This window comes from Callospermophilus lateralis, chromosome 16, assembly GCF_048772815.1.
Source record: "Callospermophilus lateralis isolate mCalLat2 chromosome 16, mCalLat2.hap1, whole genome shotgun sequence".
Classification (NCBI taxonomy): Eukaryota; Metazoa; Chordata; class Mammalia; order Rodentia; family Sciuridae; genus Callospermophilus; species Callospermophilus lateralis.
Window position 1 is genome coordinate 37,080,786 of NC_135320.1, and position 23,580 is coordinate 37,104,365.

At 39.0% G+C, this 23,580-nt stretch overlaps 1 protein-coding gene and 1 long non-coding RNA gene across 2 annotated transcripts in view; one reads left to right on the top strand and one right to left on the bottom strand.

The window, feature by feature from the left end:
* The first annotated feature begins 15,363 nt into the window (after positions 1–15,363).
* The window catches only part of Zfhx4 (zinc finger homeobox 4), a 179,509-nt gene continuing 171,292 nt past the window's right edge, over positions 15,364–23,580 (top strand). Inside the window, exon 1 of the mRNA XM_076835975.1 lies at positions 15,364–15,432. The gene's annotated coding sequence lies outside the window, so the exon portion shown is untranslated. The remainder of the gene's footprint in view (positions 15,433–23,580) is intronic.
* Positions 16,234–17,105, bottom strand: LOC143381886 (uncharacterized). Its single transcript, XR_013088907.1, has 3 exons — positions 16,944–17,105; positions 16,679–16,807; positions 16,234–16,308 (listed from the first exon to the last, which is right to left on the bottom strand). It is a non-coding gene; the product is annotated as an uncharacterized LOC143381886 (long non-coding RNA).

Here is a 23,580-nt window from a genome sequence, read left to right on the forward strand (position 1 = left end):
AAAATGAAAACCAGAAAACCTTTACTAAGAAAAGGTCCAGCTAAATTATGTTGGAAGGAGGTCTCCAGATTGAGCTTGGGTGTTTCTTTAGCTAAAAATGAATTAAACTAAGATATGCTATGAAGAAATATTTTACAAAGAAGCAAAAACTTAATGCTTTTAGAGATGAAAATAAGGTCTAAGAACAGTTGACTTTGAAAATAATTCTAAAGAAAGATCACATATGAAAAAAATTGCCATAGCATCTGATCTTTTCTTATAATCATAACAGGGATATGTTTGGGGTAAAGTAATGCTAGCCCCTCTTTCTCTTCTATAGCAATGCTGTAAAATTCTAGAGGGAGTGTTTACATTTCAGAATCACTCCTCCTTAAACTACTGGTTTATGATAGCTAATGAGATGACATCCAAATGTTGAAAACAGGGAAATTCAAATGAAAATTTAAATGTGAAATACAATATAATGAAATAACTAAGCAACATAATACTGCTCTAAATGTTTGTGCAAATATTGCAAAATAAACTGCAATACATTAAAATTCTTCAGTGGTTGTGTAATACATAAGTAAAGGTTTACATATAAAAACTTGAGCTATCAAATAAGGAATCTTTATATCTATCATTTTATCCTGATTTTTACTTGGAAACATCACTAACTTCTCAGAGTGCACTTAGAAAAGTGGTCATTAAATCTGCTTGCATTTTTTTTTTTTTGTAAAATGAAATAGGTAAGAATAAAGCATACTGATCAAAACAGTCCTTTACAATAAAATGTATCTTATGAGTGTAGTGGCTGAGTTGAAGAAAAGATTTGAGGTATATAAATATCAGAAAACATAATTTCAGTTTTGGAGACTTTTCAGGGCTGTATAATCTCACATTTTAATTAAAGGTAAGAGATGAACAAAATTACTATATTAAACAGGAGGTGATAGTAAATAATAGAAGATAATGGTAGCAATTAAAATTGCATAACAAATTATTGTACATATCTCAAGATTTCTCTTTTTGACTATGGAAGGCTAAAGGTGATTTCTGTGTGACCTTTACATTCTTTTATTTTCCCTTTAAATATCACTAGTTAGGAGCTGAAGCTCTGAAGCCCAGGTAGAAAAGACACGCTAAAAGATGGCCAGTCTATCCTGACCGTACATCTTCTCACACATTTATTGCAAACTGACACTCATATAACAGGCTCTTTTTTTTTTTTTTTTTATCCCACAAAGATTCAACAAAGAACAATTCAGGTACCAAGGGAAAATCACACTCCAGGAAAGAGAAAAATGCTATAACTGCATATTCAAACTGCACGAAAGCAAGTATGGCAAAGAAAATTGTAATATTTGTGTGTGTGGAACAGCATTTTATCATTAGAAAGAGGTCAATAATGTAATTATGATAGTATTAGGTATAATTTTTACGTGTGCATGTATGTAAATATTACAAGTGATGCAGAAATAAACAATCCAGTCCAAGTTGAAACGCAGAAACCTTAGGCTTTTTCAATTTAAAATCATCTTTGATTAATATGTCTGTATATAAGTAATCTCTACCAGCTAAATTATGCGTTTCATGATAGTCCATTATTATCTGATATTTTTATAATAAGAAAAATTGTATGTTTTATATATTGACTTAAACATGAACATTCCCTATGAAAAAAACATAAGCACAAACAATGGACACAAATTAGGAAACTAGGATAGGTTTTTGTTTGAAGCTAATCAAAAAAAAAAAAAAAAAAGTAAATATTTCAGGTAAATAACTGAAGATGATGATATTTTCCCAAAAATACTTCCTAAATTAACAATTATATTCTAAGTGCAAGTAAGTTTTGGTTTCAAATTATGCCAAAGCATAAACTCCTTCAACAATGATGTTCCATGGTAAATTTTTAAAGGACTAATTTTTTAAATTGTTTTATTTTGATCAAAATATAAAAGAAAATTATTTTTGTTTTTTTTCAGTATACTCAGACCCATTCATGAAGAAAACATAATTTTGAATTTGATTAACGTTAGGGATCTAGAGTGACCACTTGAATTGATTACCATAAAATGCATATCGTTTCACTGCATTAGTTTTAGTAGCAAAAATTCTACAGTAAATCCAAAGATTTCAAATAAATCTTTCTGCAAACACTATGATGAGTATAATCTAGTCAGAAAGATTATTAAGGAGCAAAAATTAACTTTAAAAATAATATTAAATTCTAAAAGATATAATTTTTAAGTCATGATTTAACATATTCAACCTAAACACACACACACACACACACACACACACACATTCATGCACATGATCTTTTGTCAGATGACATTCTGTTTTTATTGTTAAAATAAGCTGAAAAGGAACACATTAAAGTGATTATTATATGTCATCCATGTCATTGTGTGACTACTAAAATGTGTAAACATTTTCAGTTTAATCCTAGTGTTATACATTAAACAATGGTAGTATTATCGTTTTTAATTTTAATAAAGTAGAAATATTTGTAAACATCACCTGACAATATATCTAACCAAATTCTAAGACAACTATATTTAACTTAAGATATATAATCAAGCTATATAGTTAATTGAGATTTATTTCATAATGCTTTATTTACTATTCTTATATTTATAGAAAAATACACATAAGTAGACATTAAGGAAATTAATATTAGCTCTCTTGTGCTTAGAGTAACTTTATGCATCTATTACCATCTGTGGAAAGACAATATACCTATACATAATTTAGAATAAACAGTAAGGGTGTTTGTGTGCGTGTATGTGTGTGAATGTGTGTGTGTGTAGAAATGGAGGAAAAGTATTAAAGATCAGATATTAACATGTTTGAAAATGAGTATAAAGGTATTATGTTATTATATATAGAAATGTCAATGACAATTTTTATACTTCTCTCTCTCTTTTTCTCTTTCAAACTATATGTGTGTGTGCACAGCCACTAAAAAAATGCATATTGAAGATAAAAGGAAAACAGCTGCATGGATATTTAAATTCAGACACTTTGATTAAAATTACTAAATTAGAATTTAAGTCCATTGGGGTTTATTTTCCAAATTATGAACTAACGTTTTTATAAAATAGAGATAAACATTATAACATTGTTTAAAGATTTTCCAATAAAACTTTTCATGTAAATATTTGTATTGTTATACCTTATTGTATTATGAAATATTCTAAAAGGCTTATTAAATGCCATGAAATAAACATGAAAGTGTCATATTTTTTAATCATAAAGATCAAGTCTCTAAACAAAGACAAAGTTCCTTATCATTTGATTCAGAAATAATTGAAAAAAACTCGTCTAATTTTTATGTATATCTAATTGGTGGATTTCAAATTTGTCACTTTTTTCAATATTCTAGAAATGAAGAGGAAATTACAAAGGGCTACATGTCAAGAATTTATATAACTCTCTAACAGTTAATGTCTTGGTTGCCTTTAAGACTATGCATTTAAATAGTTATAACCTCAGTAATGTCAGTGCTATAGCATTCAAGTGATGTTATTAAGTGCCTTCCAGGGAAAAAAGCACCTCATAGTACCATTTACTAATACCTGACTATGTAGATTCCTGAAACCTTTAATTTATACATGTATAGACATATATTATGTGTGTGTGTGTGTGTGTGTGTGTGTGTGTGTGTAATGAGCCCTATTTAAACTGCAAAGATAGTAGTATGGTTGTTATGAAGTTGAGAGAAAGCAGATGACAAAAAGTTATCTGTTACTCTCAAGTAGACATACTCATTTCCTAATTCTTAGTTAATTAACCAGGATGACTATCCCTACAGCTGCCTCCCATCAAAATGGTGAACTAATGATTCGGTGGAATCAGAGCAAGTTACAGAGAGAGGAGGGATACTGAAGAGAGGAATACCTTTTTCTGGCTCCACAAAGGGTTGAGGGCCTAATTATTTTTAAGTATAATCCAGCCAACCTCTTCTCATGCTTAACTGCACTGAGTGACACTATTTGTGATGCCCAGTGTGCTGAAACTGAGCAGGTTGCTGTCAGTTTAAAAATGACTATAATAAAAGTGACCATGAAGATGGATCTTGTGATTTTGCGTTTCTAATCAGTCATCTGTGAAGAACACTTTTGCTTTGATTCAGCAGACTGGTGACAGCCATGATTGATAGTGCACGAGGATGAAAAAAGGTTATTAACTGTCTTCCTATTAAGCTCAATGTATTACCCCTCTAGGTGCGTCTCATACTTTAAGTTAAAGTACTTACTCAGGTAAGGTCAAGAATGAACTCTATGGAGATGGTATCCATCCTGCTGAGAATGAGCAAGGCATTCTTACATTTATTTTTTTTTAATGTAGCATTTAAACTACACTTAATTCCCACTGTCTTATTCATTAGCCAAAAAAGAGAAATTTCCTCCAACAGCATACATATTAAAAGCACTAAAGTTATGGAAAATAGCTCTACATGTAAAGGTTAGAATGTGCAGCTAACCAGCAACATGTGCGTAGCATGCAGGATCTCTATTTAAAAAGAGGCTCACTATCTTGTATAAAAGGTAGACAATAAAATTAATTGATGATTAAAAATAAATACCAAATGCAAAAATTGATTTAATTTTCAAATAATCGATAAATGGCAAGTTTATGATAAACAATAATTTTCTAAAAATTCTAAAAAACTCAGATGATCTATTAAAATACCTGAATATTTGTTCTGGTTTAAAGGTATTAACTTATTAACCTCATCTAGTTTAATTTTTAGAATTAGAAATACTTCATTTAGACAATATCTATATGTGTCCTTGGCTATCATACTATATATACACATACACAAATAATATTACAGATTCTAAGGTATCTAAGGTTTTCCTGAAGACCTGCCATTAAATAGTACAGTAAGGTTTTAATAGCTAACATATTTCCTGTGTTCCCTTATTCTTACAAAAGCTAAAATGTATGAAAATATTCTTCATTTTACTTCTCCTTTAAAAGAATTTAAATTTACAGATTTGGCTCTAGGAGATAGCAGATTAAACATATGCATTTTAAGTTAAAATCATAGTATTACATTTCTTCATATGTTTACTACTATAAAGATTTCAGCATGTGTCAAAGGCAATGTGAAATGAATTGACCAAAGGTATTTAAGAATACCAATAACTTAGCATTTAGGTAGCTATTTAAACTATAACCAAGTTTCAGTTCTATGTGCTTGAAAGTTCTTCATTAGGCAATGGTGGCAGAATATTATTATTAAAATATTATCAGAATATCATGAGAGTTTTGATGCAAGGAAAAATCATATTATGCCCAAAAGTTGTCTCTAGTATATCTTGACCTGTTTCTCCAATGTCATTTGTTATACCCACTTTTTGTCTGTAACAAATTATATTTTGAAAATGTATTGTTTTTATATTGGGATCCATCAACAATAAAATACAGAGAAAGTTAGAAAATGAAGTTCAAGATTTTGTTGATTCTCTTTGGAACTTCAAAAATTGGCTCTGAGTCCTACTCTGCTTAATATGGCAAGAAGCCTTCCAGTTTTCTAGAATTTCACGTATGCCAAGTATAATTTTAATACTTATGCACTGAAAGCCTCTTCATAAAAAATGTTAGATCAATATAAAAGTTGTTTATTTAATGAATTGTGTTTATGTGGAATGAACTTAAATGTAGATTTTAGAATTTATACAAGATTTCCTCAATAAAGCACATTAACTTCATTATTAAATGGATTTCTCTTTCTGTTATGTCAACAGGCAAACTTGAATTCCACATTTTGGAAATCAATGATGAGATAGGAGATCAAGGTGGCATACTATATATGATGGTCGATGACAGAACTCTATTTGCTTGTATAAATATTTGTCAAACATTTCACAATGAAATTTCAAGTTAATGAGGAATAATAAAATGTGTGATTCTCAAAAACACTGTTTGCTTTTCAAGTAAAAAAAGAAAAATGCAGTTCCAACCTGTCTCATGGGAATTAACATGATGCTCTGAAATGTTAGTGAAATTCTTATTTTCCTCCATCTGCCCAATTCAGAGTTTCCTAAGGATATTAAGGAAATACAAAGGCCAGGTAGGCCTGAGAGGAAAACATACATTTTCTAGTCTCCTGTTTCTTCCCTTCATGAAATCAAGATCTAGAACACACATTGCACACTACATACAATTTATGAAAGAACAAGGCAAAGACAGTTTCAGGTAAAGTTTAGGTCATTTCCAAGGCAATCAGCATAGCTTAAAGTTGAGCCATACTTTGCAGAATCCAGCACTGGCAGAGGATAAAATTTTAAAATGCACCATTTTCCTTTATCCTTTTGGAACTCCAGAACAGAATGTTATATTAATGTTATTTAAGCAAAGGACAGAACTGGCAAAGAAATCCCATACTTTTGTGCAAGCCCCTTACATTGGTTCTGAGGTTATTGGACCTGGTTTCATGAACTGCTGGGGCAAAGGGCATGTTTAGTTTGTAATTTCTAGGACTTGGCTTTCTTTTAGTTTGGAACTCTTCCGCGGCTCTTTCAATCTGATATGCCAGTCCCTTCCTTGCCTTCCTCTTCTAGAACCTACTAGGGCACTTGTAGCCAGACGTGGAGGCCGGCAACTGCAGTCTATTCCCAGACTGCTGTACCTGAGCGCAGTGACCACTCTGCTCTTCCGCCCAGCCCACTCCTGCCTGCAGTGTTGCTGCTGTCACGCCAGCCGGTGATTTGATAGGCTTGTCGGGTTGCCATGGTGTTGACTTCTTGCCTCTGAGGAGCTGCCCAATGACTGGAGGTCTGAGATTAAAGCGGGAAGAGGCAGCGGCCACAGCGAATTTCAGCGGCAGCTGCAGCAGCTAGAAAGAAGCAAGAGGACGAGGTCTTTAGCCTGCGCTCCTTCCTCAGTTACGGCTGCCAGTGAGGGAAGGAAAAGAAGGGGTGGACGGTTGAAATGGTGACCACTGGAGGCCAGAAGACCCAAGTGAGGGGTGTGAGACCCGCTCACGAATCTCTCATAAGCACTCTGCACGCGCTGAGAGGAAAAATCTTCCAGAATTCGTTATTATTCACACAGGATGTTACCCCGGGGTGGGTGAGGGAACTAAGAGTAAAAAAGGTGTTCAAAGGGTCCTGAGTGGTGGATTCATCTCTTCTTACACTTCACCCTTCACTCTTTTTTTCAGAAATAAAGAGGCGCTCTACGGAGACCTTTCAATCCTGGAAACTAAACTTCTTTCCAGAAGAGAAAGTGCAATTAGACGGCAACCAAGTGAATGAAAATAGTTGCCAGGGCTGGCAGCGGGCGGGGCGGGGGGCTGGGGGTTGCCAGAGAGTGAGTGCATGTGCAATGCACAACCCCAGACGGAAATTGTAAACTAGGAAATGAAAGGGAAAGAAACCGCTTCTGTTATAAATTAGTAGGTAGGTGAAGGTTACGCAAAGAAGAAAAGGGAAAGTGAAGCTGTTAAAAGAATAGAATAAAACCCCTGGGAGTTCAACTCAAAATCCGCCCCCCCACCCTCACTCCCCAGTCCAAGGGGAGTAGGAGGAGGAGTAAAAGAGAGCATTCTGGTGTGATGAGAACTCTCCGGAATGTCTGGAGGGGAGGATAGAAGTGCGAGGGTAAGAAGACCCGGGTGCTAAATAAATGGCAGAAGAGAGGGATGGGGGGAGGGGAGGAAGAGGAAAGAAATAGTCCCACGATTCACCGGAGGGACTTAAGAGATTCAGAAGGGTGAGATTCCAGAAGGAGGAAAAGAACAGAAGTTCAGGCTCTTAATGTTCAGAAAGAAAGAAACCACCAGAGTCAGTACCAGAAAAGGAGGAAAAAGGTGCATGCTGCAGACGGAGGGCTTGGGGGAGGCAACCATAGTCAAGTGGAGGGAGCCCTAGACCAGGAGCAACTGCTAGGACCCCGGACAGAAAGGACAGATGATCCTGGAGACCGGCAGTGGACAGGAGCGCCGCCGGACAGGACCAGCAAGCTGGAAGCCAGGTGCCGCGCAGTCCGCGCCCTGGCTCCGGCCGGTGACAGGGACTTTTCTGGCAATGTGAAGAGCTGTTCCACCAGCCTGCGGGAGTCACAATTCCCCGCGAGTCCCAAACACACGCCTCACTAACTACTTTACAGCCACTTTCATTGATTTTCTTTAACAAATAAACATAATACTCGTTACAGCAACACTTCCTCTTGCGGCAGCTAGAATGCCATAATCTCTGATTGCTCCATTTCTCTGGACAGCAGTTTTCACATCTCCAAATAAATCGTTTTCCTTCACTTCAGGTTTGGGGAGACTAGTCCTCCTTTCTCTCTATAATTTGAGAATCACCTTTGAGAATAAGTAGAAGACAGACCCATTCACAACTTTGTAAACCAAGTAGGGCTCACTCTTCTTTTATTTGCATATTAATTTTTGCTAATCAGAAGTAACTTAATTTGGAAGGAAAATGCCGGCCAAGAAATCCACTGGTTTGAATCTGCAGGGAAATTACCACAAGTCGGGCAGGCACACCTAAGCTACTCCCCTGGAGTTGTCTCTAAAAATATCCTTTTAAAAATAAAAGTATTTATTTTAAAGGAGCCCCCTTCAAACGCCATTTGTGCTCGAGGTTCTTCCATACATGTCAAAGGGTTGTTGAATTATTCATTATTGTAATTACTATCATCATTGTCATTATCCCCTTCCATGTGGAAATAATTTTATTATCGTAATTTGATATCTGAAGAATTTCCTGTTAGTCGTTTGATAATCATTTTTTTCTGCTGAAAAGAAAAGTTTTGTTTATAAATGAGATAGAGAAAATGTTTTAAATGCTTTGATGTTTGCTATAGATTTCCGTTTATCTAATCGATCGGAATGCCAATAAAATCGATTAAAGGTTTAGTGTTTTACAAACAACCATTTTGTGCTTTTTGATTTTACGTTCAGAATGATTTTAATAAAGCTAACGTTTTCCTTTAACATTCTCCCTTGAAAAAACCTAAACCTTCATCGTTTTCCCTTTTATTATTAGAAGTTGCCACTTAAAGTTCTCCTAATAGGAAAATACACACAAAATATAAGCAATGGCTGAAATGGTTTAAATTTCATTCTCTTGTTGCTCGAGGTATTTAAATAAAGCCCTTTAAAATCTTGGTGAATTATATGCGATCATTCAGTGATTGCGGAATATTAAATTAAACTTAGATAAATCCGCATTGAAGGAGGCAGCACCCAATCCTGAATTTATTTCCCATTTTCTCTAACAGCATCACTGCGCTCCTCTCTTTGCAATGACAATGTGCCAAATCTGGGCATTTTGAAAACATTTTCCATATGCTTTAAGAGGGGACTGATAGACAAAGAAGAAAAGGAGATGATCTTTTTGCTATGAGGTATATTTTCTTTAACCTTTTTCTCTTAGACTTTCAGTAATAATCATTTAAAAAGCAAAAGTTAGAAAATAATTTAATGCATTGTTTTTGCTTTCACCTTTTTCTTTCCTATCTTGTAATTTCTTTCTGAAATGGAGTTTTGGTGATCATTTAATGTAAAGCTATCTTGTATGGACCTTGACAAACAATATTTTGTTTGAAAATCTTTGACTAATTTAGTTACTGCTAGCTGTCTTTTGTAATTAAAGGTGGATTTAATTATACATTTTTTTGTAACTTATATCAGATGGACTGTTTACTGTAGGATTTAACGGTGCTTTTGTGTCAGATATTTAGGGACATTACATACAATGGTGGTGGCTTTTATTTAACTAGAAATATCTGTTCGTTTATCTTTGAAATGTGGATGTTTGGGTGAATGCAATGTCCTATTTTAAAATGATTTTATTTGGTGAGTGGGGTTTAGTACAATGTCTATACAGTATTTTGTTGACTAGATATAGATTCTTTTAAGTTAAAAAAAGATCACAACTTTATCTTCTGTTCAATGAAATTTCAGTTCTTTCTTATCTTTTTTTTTCTACTTGTCTATCTTTTCCCATTTGGATCGTCTCTTGGAGCTCTTCCCCAGACAGAACGTAAAATTTTCATTGGATACTCTTCTGGAAATGTATCTATGTATGTTTGAGGGGGGTGTCCTTATGATCCTGGGTTTGAGCTGTGTGAATGTGTATATGAGAGAGCAGGATGGTGATGAAGGGGTCCTCATAATTTGCATAAGAGCTGTGAAAGTGCTTGTCAAGTTAGTGAACTGCTATTGTTTGAGGAGAGTCCTGCCTGATTTTGTTTATAAACACTGGACTAGTTGCCTAGAGGGAAAAGAGGTCACAGCACTGTCTGAGCTCTGACCTCAAAAAGGCCAGAGGGCGTCTTGACTTCTCTTTCTCTCTCTGCTCTCCCTTAATTCTTCCTTCCTTACACCCTGTATAACTCCTCCCTCTTTCCCCATTCCTTTCTTTACCTGTGTCTAACTTTACATAATGATACCCCCATGGGGGGGGGGTGGCTAGATTTACTCCATGGTAAAAGCCAAAAATGGACTTTTAAGAAGAGAGAAATACACATGGATATGGAAGGACAGACATCCTGGAGCCGGAGGATGGTATTTTATGATTAAAAAAGACGATGACTATGAAGGAGATAAGAGCAAGGCTGGAGGAGGGGAGGGACTCAGGGATGGATTTAACTGCCCACAAATACTACATCCATACATACACACTCAAAATGTCTCTCCCTTTTTGAATTTCATTTCCTTTAGCTCACTTTCACCATCAAAGAGAGTGTCAATTCTCCATGTTATGTCATATTATAAATCCCCCCTTTTGTTATTTCTCAAAAAATACACTTTGTTCATAGTAATGAGATTTGCTTCTTCCACCACACACACATACACATACCATTATCTCTTGAATTATTTCATTGTAAATATAATGTATTTGTGACATGTGCTCAATCAAGCCCTGCACTTTTCCATCCACACTCAACTTCATATCTCTCCCTAACATACATCACCCCCAAAGCCAACTCTAACACTCTCTCCCTCTTCACCGCCCCCACCCCCACTGTCCACACACACACACACACACACACACACACACAAACACAAACACACGACAGTCATTGATTCCAGGTTTAAGTGTGTTTTGGAAGGAACTGCTGAGTTAAACAAAAATGTTAGTTAACACACTCCTTTGTTAAATAGCCCCTGGGTGGAGAAGACCCAACAAAAAGGAAAGGAAGAGGGGGGCTGAGGATCTGAGAGTGTCTGGGGTGACATAAAGGGTTCCTAACACTGAAATCTTGTAATACCTCGTTTCAAACTGAGCTCATCTATAGACCCGGAAGCTCGGTCAAAAGACTGGGAACCTTTTCCCCTGGGGCTAGAGTTGGTTTTGAGCTGAAAGGACCTGGGGAAGCAGGTGGGGTCTTAATTAGTGAAATGGGGAGGAGGAGGGCAGAGGTAGGTAAGAACAGACCGCTGAAAACTCACTAGATAGACTCTGATGCCCGGAGTGTCTTCGGTGTAGATTTGGGAAATAAAATGCTCTAAGGAAAAAGTGTAGAAGTGGAAATTACCTTTTGTCCCAATGTTAATCACTCCTTGCCTCCACCACTCAACACCTAACCACCTGGTAGCTCGTTTTGGTTCTCCACCAACTCGGCGCTCAGTGTCAGTGTCCGAGTGCTCTGGAGTGGACTTGGCTCGGCTGGGGTCGCTTTGGAAAGTGCAGAAGAGGGTGTAGGGAAAGTTCTCCGTGCGGCGGGGAACCCTCTGCTTGTTTCACTTTGAAATAAAAGGCAGCCAGCGTTCCGTGAGGGCTGCGGCGGGTTCGTGCAGAGTTTAGGGACGGCGGAATGGAGGAGGGAGGGGGGAAGTGGGTTGGGAGACTGGGTCAAAGGTGGACGGCAAGGGGTCCGCAGAGACCCGTGAGCACCAGCTGCGTTTCCTGGCGCGAGGGACCGAAGAGGAGGGCGCAGGGGGCCGTGGCGCAAAGACGCAGCCAAGTCGAGCTGCGCGGATCGCGGCCGCGCCCCGGAGCAGCCCTCGGGCTGAGCTCGGGCTCGCCCGTCTCGCCGCGCCCCTGCCTGCGGCGCCGCGCACAGCGCCTGGCGGCCCACCCCGCACAGACCTGCGGGCGCTGCTCCCCAGCAGCCCTCGGCGCGCGGGCGCGCTCCGAGGCCAAGCCCTGGAGGAAACTCTTGACTCTGCACTAGTCCTTCTCTGCCCCTTCCCCTTAGCCCATTAACCCCCGACCCTCACCCCCAGCCTCTCTTCTTAGGAAAGAGGTGAAAGAAGATGATGGGGGAAGAGAGAGAGATGATTAAAAACAACACACACACACACACACACACACACACACACACGTTAGAAAGGGAATACTCTGCAGCAGAAGGGATTACAAAAGTGGGCACCCCACTCACAAAATCCTCTTTTCTTTTGTTTTCTTACTTAGAATTCAATAACCGCTTTCCTCAACCCGAGAAACACACACACACACACACGTACACACACACACACACACACAGACACACATAGACACACACACACAAATTCTATTTTCCAAGGAAAGATGGGAGATGTAGAGAAGAAATAGCCACCAAATTTTTAAAATGATTTTCCTGATTTGACGTTTGTTGTTTTGACATTAATGACATTAATATTATTGATGATGCTTCAGGGAGAAGAAGGCAAAGAAATAACTTGAAAACGAAATGATCATCATTTCCCTATTCTTCCGTGGCAGAAATAGACCCCTTTCTTCACCTGAGTCTGAAACAGACTTATTGTTCTCAGGTGTTTCCTTCATCATACACATTTACCCGTCTGCAATCACAGGAAATGGTTTTTCCATCAGTGAGCTTGTACACTGAGCCCTCTCCAGCAAAGGGCTTGATCTTTTCTGATTTGAACCTGAAAGTTTCCCTGCCTTCATTTCCCCTCAGTCTCTTTAAAAGCCCCCAGCCCCCTTCCCTATGCACACACCTCAAATAGTTTTTTTTAAAAGCCAGAATGTTTGCTCTCTGGGGTGTTTTTCAGTAAACAGTAACGCTACATAAACACCTTTTTCACTTGCAAGTTACAGAGAATTTAAATTTTACCCCTGTGTACATGTATGTTTTTTAAGGCACATGGATAAACCCCACTGAGGTGCAATCAGATACTGCTAGCAAATTGGTGACACAGTTGCTCTATAAAGGTGGAGCTGTAAACCAAGTAACTTTAAAAATTTTTGAAAACCTTTCACTTTGAGGAAATTTTTTCCCAAAGAAGTTTGAAATAGAATGGAGTCTTTGGAGAGGTAGATAATTTTCTTTCTGTTAATGTTTAGTAGCCCTGGTTTCTGAAACACTGCTACATACACCAACTCCAGATTCCTAAGGTGGTGATTTGCTTTTTTCTCTTAATAAAGACCATATCTACGTTTTATTCTATGTTCCAAGCCTCTGGACTTTCATTGTAACCTTAGCCAGTTGCTGAAGGCAACCAGTTCTCCTGATCTGGGCCTAGGTCTGCTCTTTTGAGGACTATGCTTTTATCCTCCCAGGTGTTTTGATTGGTTTTTAATCCATTTGCATCGGTCCTAGGTTTTTTTAAATGTCCACTGATAAATCAAGATTTTTAGGCCCAGAAAAATACATGTTTGCAGTCTCTGTAGTTCCAAGTATTTGTGCCATAAACCGTTCTGTTGGTATTTGGTAGATTTGTCACTTAAGGCCTAAGACAAGGTTTTGAAGCAGATCCTGGCAATCCAGAATTTCAAAGGCCTGTCAACTCAAAAGCAGCTGATGCCTCACCTGTCCAGGAAGCTGGACATTGCAAGTATTTCCTGTTTTCAGCTCATTTGATTTGTTACTCTTTCCTTCTTTCTACAATTCTTATTTTTGAAATTTTACATAAATGGTGCCTACTTGTGACCTCTGATGTAGTGAATGGTGTATCAAGACACTGAGTAGCAAAACATACACCTATATATACACACATACACGCACACACACACACACCATATACAGTAGGGGGTATTTAAAAGTACGCCTATTCCGAGTTTTAGTTAATTATCTTTTAATGAAAGTGTCACTCATATTCACATCTGTAATATTGGAAAGAGATAATTAGATTTTCAAATGAGAATCAGCCACCTTAAATTTTGCACCAGAAAATACCAAGTATATTTCATTCTAATGAGATCTGTAGTGGGGTTTTAAAATTCATCATAATGTGCTTCAAGAAAGATAACTCAACAGACTCGAAAGATGAAAGGTTTTTTCCCTAAGTCTTCTTAAAGCTATTACATTGAACTTATGCAATTCTGATAAAATATTCAAGAATATTACATAAAGGCTAGAACTGTACCCCTAGTATCACCCTTGCAACCATCACTTATTCTCATTTGGAAGTTTACTTTGACTAAACTAACCACTTCCATCTCCCTTGCCCTGGGTTTTCGCTCCTGCGTATGCAAGCGAAGAGACGTGTTTAAATAGAATGCCTTCGGATCCGGAGTGCAATTCTTCCTTTGAAATAGACTGGGCTGAGCGGTGTTTGCACACAGCCAGGCACCCTTTATTTACATACATCTGCATATTTGCTTAGGCCCCTGCATTTCGCCATTAAAGTGCGTTCATGTGCATAGTTGAATAAACTAGGCAGAGAAAAGCTCTTCATTACCCTAACTCATATTTCTGCTTAAAGCTCCCTAGTAAACAAATCTGTGGTCGGATAGTAATTACTTTGCCTCATTAAAATTAAAAAAAAAAATCTCAAATGGTTAAAGGGTATTGCTTAGGCAGTATTTGTTTTATATTCCTCTCCTTGGTGAGGTGGTGGTGGTGGTGGTGGTGGTGGTGGTGTGTGTGTGTGTGTGTAATGAAGTTTGGGAGTTGCGCGTAGGGGCGCGTGGGGTGCGAGCCCCGGAGGTCCCCATCCCTTGCCCTTTCCACGATCGCCTTGTCCCGGGCTCCAGCCGCAGCGCTCCGAGCCTTGGAAGTCGCGAGGCTCCGGGGCTGCTCTGAGTCCCGGCTGCGCGTCATTTGCAGTCTGGGGAATGTTGATCACCTCACTAATTACACCTCTCTCTCCCCCCTCTCCCTCTCCCTCTCCCTCGCTCTCCTCTCTCATTCCCAGAGTGCATATCGGGAATAGACACACAAAGACATGCGCACTCAACTTAATCAGCCATTTTTTTAAACAGGGCTAAAACGATAATAATTAGCAGAATAAAGACATATCGGATTTTCATTTCCTTTCCTCCTTTTCCCAACCCCTTCACAACCAAACAGCGAGACCGCGGTCGGCACATGCTTTAACTCCTCCCGGACCCCCGAGGACCGCTCCATGCCCCCCACTTTCTGCTCCAGCGTTTTTATTTTCACCCAATAAAGTTCGAGGATTATTTTTTTATTTTTTTTATTTTTTTTTTAATGAACCCTCTCGTTTTACTTGGATGTGATCAGCTGTAAGTAAAATAAAAGCAAAACAAAAAAGAGGCGAAGATCGAGTAGGAACTGCAGGGGAAATGGAAAGTAAGTTTTTTCTTTAACTTTTATTGAGTAGTTTGTGTTAAATTTAGGTCGAGTATCGATTATCTTTCCAGCCTGATCTTGCACAATCTTTGATATTTCGCTCCCTCTCGCTCCCTCTCCCTCTCCGCCTCTCTCCCTCTCTGCCCCTAGCTCGCTTGCTCTTGCTCGCTCTCGCACACATCCCCTCATCCCGACCATCTCTTCCGCTCTGCCCCCCTTTTCTATCTCTTTTCCCCCTTTATTTGGCTCAAGGATTTTCTCTGCCGAGGGAGGGAAAGGGCACTAAGGGACCTGATTTTCCACTTTTTTTTTGGGGGGGGGTGATTTTTCGGGATTTAACTTTTGGATTAAGTGGCAGATTATCCACGTTTGGCCAAGCGGTTTTCTGTCCTTTTTCCTGTCTTTTCGCGTTCTGCCTTCACCGTGAGCTTGGGGTATTCTGGTGGCTTGGGGAAGCTGTCAGCTCCACAACCGCGCGGGTACTGCCCGGGATCCCCGCTTGCCCCACGCCCCTTCACCTCAATCGGAATGACTCTTCCTCTACTCCCATCCTCCGAAAGTTTGGATTTTGGTTGGTGGGGATTGAAGCCTCTCTTTCCCCCCTCTCTCTCTAATTTACCCTTTCCCGTTCCTTATTCAGCCTCTTTTTTTTTTTCTTCCTTCTTTTACCCGCCCACCCCCCCTCTTCTCAAGTCGCCCGAAAGGCGCTTAATGCTCGGGGCTGACGGAGGCCCTGGGATTCGTCTGCTCTGGGCAGAGGGTTCCAAGAAGCTGGGGTAGGCGCTAGGGCTAGGGCAGAGGCTGCAGGTAGACACCCGCCCGCTGGAGCAGAAGGCGGCGGGCTCCGGGGAGGGTTGCTCTAGGCTGTGCGGACGCCTGCAAACGGAAGGCAGGTCCGTTAGGAGGCGGGATCGCCCGGCCTCGGGGCTGGGGGCCCGGCAGGCTGCGGCAGCTCGCTAAGGGCGAGTTCGTCGCTGGGTGTGCGTTAGACCAAAGGGTAGACGCTCGCGGTTTGGAATTAAGAATCTTTTCCTTTCTTTTTTTGGCAAAGGGAAAGGGGTGCATGTGCGAGAGAGAGAGAGAGAGAGAGAGAGAGAGAGAGAGAGAGAGAGAGAGAGTGTGAGTGTGTGTGTGTGTGTGTGTGTGTGTATTAAGGGGCTGTGAGAACTGATTCATTCCCTGGGCTCCCCCGCCCCCCCCCCCCCCCCCCCGCCCAAAGGGTTCCATGTCTACAAATGAACTTCACCTCCTTCGCTTCTGCCGGCATCAAGCGCGCCTTCCGGCCGGAGCAGCTAAAAGAAGAGGGGCTGGAATGCGCCGAGTCTCGCCTTTTTCTACTTCTACACCCCCACCCTATTCTTTCTGCTTTTTTTCTCTGTCGGAAAAAAAATAATAAAATTTCTCATGGAATTGTATAAAGTTTCTCTGCCGATGACCAAGTTACAGAAGGTTTCCCATCCTGTCCCCCTTCCCCCAGAAGACGGTGTACTGGTTTGTATTTCTTTTGTTACCTGCGATCCGGGCGGGGGGCTCCGTTCGGCCGCTTGGGTTGGGGTCCGGCCCAGAAAGAAGGCTCCAGCGAGCGCCTTTGGCCGCGACTCCTCACTTCCGCGCGGTTCTGGTGAGGTTTTAGCTACCGTTCCGTGAGACACCCTCCTTGTAGGTACCAAAGGTTCAGATCGCAAACACGGACCCCCCCACCCCGACCCCTACACACACACACACACAGGGACACACACTCAACACACGCTCACAGACACACACACACACATTCTCCCTTCTCCCCCCTACACCTCCGCCCCCACCTTGCCTTTCCCCTCCCCCATTCCAAAAAAAAAAAAAAGCACACACACAACAACACCCCCCCCCCCAATCAAAACCAAACAAAAACCCAAAGACAAGTTCAGTGGCTGAAGATGGTGGATTGACACTGACTCAGACAGAGGCAGGTTCACCAGGAAATCTGGCCGTCCCGATTTCTGACAGTTGCATTTCCTCTCCTTGAGTCCTCCCCCCCCCCTTTTTATTAACTCTGTTCCATGTTTAATCAAGGATCATGTAGATGGCAAAAGGAGAGACAGAGAGAGGAGAGAGGAAGAGAGAGAGGGAGAGGAGAGAGAGAGACAAGAGACAGGAGGTTTTTTTTTTTTTTTTTATTGTGTTCTCCTGGATTTTCAGTGGCTTGATCCCTATAAACGTGGAGTGGTTAAAGCTCATATGTAGTATTATATTTTTAGTTGGGTGGATGGATGGAACAGTGAGGGAGAGGCTGCGGCTGCCGCTGCCTTTTCGGGTGTTGCTTAGATTAAAGCTGAGACTTGGCTGCGATTGGGACGCGACAGTGACACGGGCATCGATCGCTTCCATTGAGAGCAATGCAAAAACACAGCCCGGGTATGTAACACTCTCGGTGCCATCAACACTTGTTTTACTTTATATTTACTGGCAAAACTGACAGAGCAAGCTCAGACTTTTGTTTCTTTCTTTTCTTTTTGCTCTTTCCTCTTTTCTAACTGAAGAATAAAAACAATTGTATATAGAAATTGTTGGAAAGGATGGGTCTAAATAAAACAGGAGATATTCGGGATTATTTCACTACCTCTTTGACTGTGTTTTAGAGTTTTCTTCTCCACTGAGAAGCATATTAAAAAGAATGAAGGTTTTCTTTTTTCCTTCCTCATCCTTTAAAAAAAAAATCCTTAAGGGAATATTTGATAGTTTTCAAGGTTTGAGGTTTCAATCAGCAGGAAGGCACACAAAAATAAAAGATGGCTAGCCAGCTGTTTTAACCTCTTGCACCTGGCTTCAGTGTAGGGATCATAAGGTTTATACAGTTATTTTAAATGTTTTTAATATTTATGGCATAAACTGGGGAGAACATCACTGTGTATTTATTTAATAGCTGGCTGCTTTTGTATTAAAAATAGTTAACTCATATTCAAGTGTTTTCATTTTTTATAGCAATGAAGATAGGGTCAATGAAATATGGGGGAAATATCATAAATCTGAAAAGTGAAATGTACCCAAGGAACAAAGAAAGGTCAGGTAAACCAGCTGTGTAAGTCAAAGCAATAGCACCAACTGTGGGGTTAGACAAGAGATAGTGAGCTGTGGGTCTATGAAGTGAAAGTTGCCACTTAAAGTTAAAAATGAGACAAGCATGTTCAGTTCTATTGTAATCTTTTGCAGTTTTTAGTAGATGAGCCCCAATCTGTTCATTAATTTTGAGCTACTTGGATTATTTTAGAAGATGCTGCAGACCAGCAAAGGAAAACATAGAGGCTAGAAAATTGCTGTTTAATATTGCAGAATTTACTGCTTCCATTCCGACCATGAGCCTAAATTTACACAATGAAATTTGATTATCTCTAATAACAATATTAGATCCTGCACTGGATGGATGAGAATTGAGGTGGTTTTGTTGATTGCAAGGGTTTAATGTTGCATTTCAGAATCTGATGTGGTTTGGCCTCCCTTCCATTAACTGGAAAACCCCTGAGGTTTTACAATTATTTCTTAAAGATAATACATTTAAGATTGCATTGGTAGGCTGAAGAAAAGTCATAAAGGCAAGAAGGGAAGCCCTTAATAACTCTTGAGATTCAGACATGTTCAGCAGTTAGATTGGCTCTGACTTCACCAAGGGTCGACAATGTGTCATTTCCACGAAGCCAAATTGCCCTCTGCCTATATGATATTAATGTGCAAATCAATATTTCAGGGATTAAATTTCCCTTCTTCATTTTTTATGGTTTCTACCTCAATAAGTCTCAAGTCTATTAGAAGAGGCCGGATGATTTAAAATCTTTCACTGCAGAATGGCTTGTCGTAGTCTTGTTTCACAGACCATTTTAGGATTTTCGTTATAGAGACTAAAGGCATCCTAAAGAAGTTGTGAGGCAGTGTAGAGCCAGGCTCAATAGTGTAAAGCCCTTGTTCGATTAAGAGCTAAAAGGTATTGAAAATATAATATATATGTTTATGTAATATATATATATATTCTGCTGCTTTAAAAATATTATGTTAATCACCTATTGATTTATTTCAAAATCAATTGAAGCTCCATTCTTATTAGTGATTTGTTCAGCATTCTTGAGGACTGTGTTAATTTTCTTATAGAGTATGCATGAATTAGCTTGGTGTGAAAGTATTGGTGGGGGATTTTCATTTGGCAACATATTCCTAAGGAGTATTTTTAGAAACCATTGTTTGTGAGAGTAATAATCAAGTGGTGTCATTTGCATACATTGTTGTCATAGCCATCATTGCATTTTGTGGCTGAGTGACTTGGCTGATATCTGTTAAATGAGGCCTTCTTCAATTCTCTTTTTTACATTTAGTTTCTAGCACTTAGTAGGGACAATGCTTCTTTTTACGCTCTAGGAGAAACACAATTATAAAAGAAAGTATGTGATTTGATTGGAAATAATACAAAGCAGAAATAAGGGGGGGACTCAAAATAAAAGATTGTGACTTTATCACATAATCTTGGGAAGGCCTACCGTCTATCATTTGGTCGTGTTTTATAGTCTTAAACCATCTGGACCAAGTTCCGCACAGCTGCACGAATTTCATATGTGATAGAACATTTTTTCCATTCAGTGTGAAATGTTCCTTCCTAAAAAACGTACACCAGACTCGCTTAATTTAGTCTGTTAAAAGAAATGCACATGAAAAAGGACAAAAGGCTCTTTAATCTCTGCAAGCTGTTTGTTTTTCTTCAAGATTCCTGTCTGTTTGGGTTTGAAAAGTCATGTTTATTGAGGAGATGATTCTGAGGTGTGACATTAAAATAATATATGATTTTTGGACTGGTGGCCATGCTCCTGCTTAATTTGCAGAACTACTTTTTATGCCTGTCAAAACACAGAGTTAATCTATCCTTATTTACAATTAATCTCAATAAAATTAATCTTAACTATGCTTTATTCAGTGGCTTAAAATATCTAATTATATTCAATTAACTGCTGTCATAGTAATTAACATTGCTTAATTGCCTCTGCATATATTTATGTAAAGCTCATTAGGTGCTGCTGACTCCTTTTCCCTTTTCTACTTGCTATTTTTCTGTTGTCAAACCATTTTCATTTCCCAAGGTTCGACAATGTCAATGAGAACAAATTCTTCACATTTTCTTGAAATGAATGTGATTGCCTTCCTTTGAGAAGATACTTGTTCTGAGCCTTTAAAGACTAATCCATCCCCCCTCTTCATTTTCCTTATCCCTGGTCTCTAGTACACTCACAAAATATTTTCTGTCATTGTTGCTAGAAATATGAGAAGCCAGGTTAAGCTTTGTGTTTATAAATGAAGAGCCTTTCTGTGTCTGCCTACAGGCTGTACCCACAGGCAGAGGGTTGTCTTTTTTCCCCCCATGTAAGACCATTCTAAGGGTTAAAGACTTGGCCAAGGTTCAAACTGAGAAGCACCCAGGGAAAGTGCATGTGAATATGTACAAGTTTCATGTAATTAGTGCTTAATTATATTAACATATGCAAATTGTCAACTTAGGAGCTTGTTGAGCTGGCAAAGATCAGCTAGGCACAATTGCTGTATTGTTCTGAAACAATAATGGATTTCAAGTTGGATTGTGGAAACACATAACTAGCTATCTAATTTAACTCATACCATGGTGAAATTTCATTAGTCTCCATGGAGACTGGTTTAATTGTGCTGACTAATGTTCTGGGCTGCAGAATGTCCTAAAAAGAAAGCGTTGTTTGCCTAATCCACCTTACAATGACACTTGTTTGTACATGTTTCCCTTGTGTGGGAATTTGCATATGCAAATAAATAGTTTCTCTGCCCCATTTGTCATGGCTGTTCATTACCCATGAAGAGGACATTGTTACTAGGCTGTTACTGAGTCTCCCAAGACGGGATAGTGTCAACCAGTCCAGCTACATTCTTTCATAATTTGTTTCTGATTAATAGACCAGAGTGAGTCTCATTCTCTTTGGGCATCTATAAAGGGAAGGTCAGTTCTGTCACAGAAAAGAGTTTCTGCAGCAACTGAAGGACTTTTATTCTTCTTCATCTTCTTCTTCTCCCCTTTCCACCTATTGGTTAACATAATCATATTTAAAATAATGGATTCTTGTTCTAAGAATGCCTCTACTAATAATCTCTAGTTTCCTAAAGCAAAAAGATAGGAAAAGAAAGGATATTCTGTTATTGGAATATTAATCCTGTTTTTGACAGAAAGGTAAACTGATATAATTGCTTTTCAGTTGAAGGAATGGGGGTTTATACAAGTGTGAAAGCATCGGAAAAGGATTAGCATTTTTTTGCATAATGAAAAGCTCTGTTGAATAGGGTCCTGAATGGCTGACTGAATGACTAAGATGAAAGGAAGATGAAAATGCAGGCGTCTCTTTCTTATGTCTCTGCTGTGCTCTCTCTAAAGTTATGTTTGTCCAAGACTTGAGAAAACAAGCAGTGGCTCAGATTTCAGCAACTTTATGAGATGCCCTGAGTTTCCATCATCATTGGGAAGTAATATGTATGACAATAGTGCAGCTAGAGAATGATCAACAGACATTTGTATGTAGAAGAGTTTTCAGAAACATGCCAGGCTAGCCAAATATTGACTATTGAGTATCAAGAATTCCCAGCGCTTTGCTGGCAAAAAACAGTTATTTTAGAAGAGGCCAGTAGTATGGCATGAATATTTAATTCATTTGACAGTGGAACATATAGTGTGCTTTATTTTTTCTCCATCCAATGTAAGTGGGGGAACACTTCATGTGGAAAGAGTTGTATACTCTGAATTTTGGCAATGTTGATTGTTTTAAGTGGTCTATCAGCTTTTGTGCCTGGGAGGGAATAGCAAAAGAGGATAGAGTTATTTTCTTAGGATTGGATTCATAAACTTCTGAATACATTCATCATGTTGCTTTGTCGATGTAGTGTATATTTTGTCTTTAGGAAGTATTTTTTCAAAGCTCTAAGTACTGTGTGTTCACTCTTGGAAACATTTGCTGTACAGTTTTCCCTTGTCACTAGTTAGGGCTGTAACTGGTTATCAGTTGACAATGTGATCAGGGCTCTTAATGATGTTTCTACAACCATAATTAGGGCAGTTAAAATGCCAAAAGTGTTAAGACACTTTCAAAGGTGGGAATCAGTTCCTTTGTATATATGTAAATCATTGCAGTGTAGATAATTATTTTTATGTATACATTTTAAACAGGCTCTTTCCGGTTTGAGGTCACCACAACATGATCCATTGAAGGCTGCCCAGAGCAGGGCTGAGGGATTTCTCCAGTTATTAACCCAACTGGTTTGTCCTCAGGTTGTAGAACTTCCATCTGCCTCATCACTTTGGTGGTTCAGATGCTCAGGTACTGTTATATATGGCTATATGGAAACTTGGGAAATCAGAAGTGTTTTTCACGTAAATTAAAATGTAAGGGTTGCCTCCCGAGTATAGCATATTGTAAAGGAAAAACTGTTTGATCTTTGTTATATAGTCACCAAAATTCTTTACTGGAGTTCTTTTTAAAATTTGTCAAGAAATTCTGGATTGTTTCAGAAACTTTTATGGTTTACTTTATGATATGCTTGAAAAAAAGTCTTAAAAGAACAAAAAAAAACCACATGGAGGCTATTCTTTTACATGAATAAGGTCTTATTAAGGTGTTTCCATAAGAAGAATGTGTTAATTTAAAAAATAAATTCATTTATATTTTAAGACATTGTTAACCAAGCACCATGTGTTGTAACTGGCAGTTTTCCAGCCACCATGGAAGTGGATCACACATGGGCTAATAGTCGCTTATGTGATGTCTGCATTCTTAGGAAATGGGCAAAAGCCCAGGGTATTCCGATATCAAGATTTTAGTAATCAGACAGAAAGCAGAATATATGTTTATATGTGAACAGATGGACACATGTGAGAACTAAAAGTGCACAATTTCTCTTGGCACTTGTTTTAGTTATCCCTGACGATATAACCAAGACCTCAGTGCACTCGCAGTCTTTGATGGCTAAGGACAAAATGGGCTTTTAATGAGGGCTCAGTGGCATTATTTTCTTGCATAAGGATTGTGCCCCCTTGTGATCTGGCTGGAGTTGATATTCTGCTAATTCCCTGGTTTCTAAGCTTCACAAGTTTCCTTGAAAGTTTGATATGGTTTCCCATTTGTC